The sequence below is a fragment of the Limulus polyphemus genome, unplaced genomic scaffold (assembly GCF_000517525.1).
Source record: "Limulus polyphemus unplaced genomic scaffold, Limulus_polyphemus-2.1.2 Scaffold2872, whole genome shotgun sequence".
NCBI lineage: Eukaryota > Metazoa > Arthropoda > Merostomata > Xiphosura > Limulidae > Limulus > Limulus polyphemus.
Window position 1 is genome coordinate 92,056 of NW_013668482.1, and position 3,602 is coordinate 95,657.

The 3,602-nt window shown below is 37.4% G+C and overlaps 1 protein-coding gene across 4 annotated transcripts in view; it reads right to left on the reverse strand.

The window, feature by feature from the left end:
- The window catches only part of LOC106468099 (C-terminal-binding protein-like), a 49,843-nt gene that overhangs the window by 44,049 nt on the left and 2,192 nt on the right, over nt 1-3,602 (reverse strand). For 2 of the 4 annotated variants that reach the window (XM_013928507.2, XM_013928504.2), the window contains exon 2: nt 2,838-2,966. The exons of the other annotated variants lie outside the window; for them this stretch is intronic. The gene's annotated coding sequence lies outside the window, so the exon portion shown is untranslated. The remainder of the gene's footprint in view (nt 1-2,837; nt 2,967-3,602) is intronic. 4 annotated transcript variants of the gene reach the window in all.

The following is a 3,602-nucleotide window of genomic DNA, read 5'->3' on the forward strand; positions in this document are numbered from 1 at the left end:
GTGTGTGTGTGTGTGTGTGTGTGTGTGTGTGTGTGTGTAGTTTGAGCTTAATAACAAACATACAAATTGTAGTTCTGATGCGACTTCATACAGGCTGTGGTTGTTACGTAATTTCCCGATTTAAATATTGAAACTTGTTTTAATACAACGTACTGAACCCCTTGTATTTATGGTATATCCATATAGAAACAGGTCTCTAAAAACACCAAAGTAAAAAACATTTGTCTTTGTTATGTATGGCAAAAATGGTATCAAACTGCAAAACCACGAATACTTATTCCTTCCCGCACCATACCTTTGCCATATCACGTTCCCGTATGAAAGTCAGGTTGGAATTGGCTCCCGATTCTCTTCAAACGAGAATTTGTCTGTTATTAGGCTAAAGGATGAAATCACGTTCTTGGCATTATTGTAAATAAACTGTTTCTAACCGTATATACACTGACACAGCGTCTAGTTGAAACTGACTCAATCTCGGAGCAGGCACTTTACGACTGCGGCGAGCCAGAATTAAAATCAACATGGCAGTCTATTATTTATGTTGTGGATAATGTTCTGCCTTTCACAGTTGTCTGAAAAACTATACCCCTGGCTAAGCTAAGCTAGTAGTTTAGTGTTAAACCAGACACTCAAACCTGGAGTTTGAGGCTCTGGACTACAGGGGTGATCAGAAATACCCCTGGTTTGGAAGCTGTTCCTATTTCTACTGACGACAGTTTGACGCATTTATAGCCAACTTGCAAAAGCCGTTGTGTTTAGACAACTTTCACTTGTCCGATAGTTCTCCAGAATGAAACATCCAAATGTCTTCTCCATGTTTTACCCATGATTCGAGAACAACTTAGAACATTGGTTTCGAAGTGACAAACGAAGCAAGAGAGTGCGAGACCACTAAACGTTTAACACGTCCCCATGGTCGTCCGCAAGAGGGGGGGGGGGCAAAATAAGAACCATAATTTTTTCTTTATTCATTCAGCATATGTATTTTTATTCAATTCACAATTTAATACTAATTTGCTCCTCCTTGGAAACATTTCGGCGGACGCCCATGCACGTCCCCCAGGAGCCAAGGGGGTGTCTTTACACTACAATTTGCAAGTTCAATCCGGAAACTCCCAAAGAGGGTGGTTTTGGGCGTATCTTTTCGAGACAAGTTTTCGTTTGTTAACTGATAAATATTTAAGTGAAATACAGCATCCTCAATTCTCCATACTAGCAAATTATCAGCATCAATAATTATGCAATTGCCGATCTTTTATGCTTCTACTATCACCTTTTTATGTGTAGCTTTGAGTTGAGATATGAATGATTTTACCTGCAATTCAATAGGAAAGGTCGAAGCATCACGATAGTCAGCAGTAGGATGAGCAGACAGGAACACTTTGAAAGCAGCTATAGGCATAATATTGTACTCGGCTTACTGAACAATATCTATCAAGGTGGTTCTAAACGGTTCCTGAATACCTCTGCGTGTCATTTGAAGACTTCCATGATTCTTGTGCTTGGCCGTTAAACTCGTGATGCGTTGACGGATTTCAGTCACCTTACCACTTCAAATCGCTTTTCGCAACCCCAAACGCCAAATAAGTGCGGGAAATGCCTTCTTTTTAGCCAATAAACATGTCCAAAAAATTTCAGTTCAAATTAAGAAAAACCGGATTAGGTAGTTGTTTTTTCCCAACAGAAATCTTCCCCACTGGCTCGTGAGGGGCCTTCTAAAATTCAGGTCGCAATCATTCACATCTAACGAGATAGTAAGTAGCAGACAATTTTCCAAATGGATTTATTAATGACTAATTTCTCTTAGTTTCGTTACTCCTTCGATTGATAACGTGAAGAAGATGTAAATGCGGTAGTCCTTCCAAGACTAACTGAACTTATGATATTAGCCTCCACCCCGATAAGTCTGAGGGCTTATAAGGCTAAAAATCGAGTTTCTATACCCGCGGTGGGCAGAACAGAAATATACCATTATTTAGTTTTATGCTTAACAAAAAAAACACGATGTTAGGAAAAAATTTTCAATTAAAGACAAAATATAAAACCCTATTAGTCAGAGTGCTTTCGAAAGATTGCCAGCCCTCTCTTCATCAGGGGCAAAGTTTCCGTCGGGTTTCTTATTTTATTTATAAAGATTAATTTGATACGTTTACAAAACTAGAAATCTCCAGATGACTGGGGTTGTTTTTTGTTTTTATAAGATCAAAGGGTTGGAAAAATCCGAGTGTGGCCAGCGTTTTGGGTTGTGGGCCGAAAGGTCTGTGGTTCTAGATGCCATGCCACTATAAATTAAACACATTATAAAAGTGACAATCAATTCTGTTCTTTGGTTCAAAGAGTTGGACAAAGCCCTTGTCGTGTTAGGTCGTACTGGCTGCTGTCCCTCTACTCAGTTGGTCAAAAGTAAGGGTGTTGGACTGACTTGAGCGTTTAGCACGAGTACGCATAACGTAACGTTAAGATAGATAATTAGAAAATACACCCAAATTTAAGAACACCAGATTTTCGAATACGTTTTTCTAAACTATTTATACAACAAATTGATCGTGGGACCACGGTTTTGTCAGTTATAGGATCTTAATAACGAGATAACACAACAAAATCAATACAAAATTACTCCAATTAATTCCACCTATTAGTGCTGGAGTGTCCGACATAAATAGAAAATATGTTTTCAACAACTTTGACAGTCAGTTTTTTTACAATGATGGTTAATTGTGACAGACAAAAGCATAGATTACTCAATATGATGCAATAGGTGGACCCAACCGGTTGTGAGCACTATAAAAACAAGTGTGAAACTGAGGGGTAATATTATAAAGATTTGTGTAACTTACCAACTATCACAATTTTAACGATATAACTTGTTGGTATGTTTTGTTGAATTTCGCCAAAAGCTACTTCAGGTCTACCTAGGCTAGCTGTCCCTAATTTTGAAGCGCTAAACCAGAGTAGGAGTCTCGAACCTAAATAACAAGAAAAGCTTTTTTATTATTATATCAATGAAAAACGCAAGATACTGAGAGACGCAGTGCATGCAACCCTATTTCAATAACTAGACAATGAAAGAGTTAAAGATCCGCAGGTTGCCGACCCCTAGACTTTAGGAAAGGCTAATCGCCAATCCGTAAGCTACTTTAATTGAATAGTGGGATTTTAAACTCCCTCTTACAACGCACCCTCAGCCCCAAAGTGCGGAGCGCAATTTTTTTCTTGGCGGTAACAATAAACTGTACATCATACAAATCTCCCTCTGTATTTCTTTAACATTAAGTTATTAATAATTTATACCATATAATAGTAAATCAACAATGCCAGTATTTTTTTCTTGGCGGTAACAATAAACTGTACATCATACAAATCTCCCTCTGTATTTCTTTAACATTAAGTTATTAATAATTTATACCATATAATAGTAAATCAACAATGCCAGTATTTTTTTCTTGGCGGTAACAATAAACTGTACATCATACAAATCTCCCTCTGTATTTCTTTAACATTAAGTTATTAATAATTTATACCATATAATAGTAAATCAACAATGCCAGTATTTTTTTCTTGGCGGTAACAATAAACTGTACATCATACAAATCTCCCTCTGT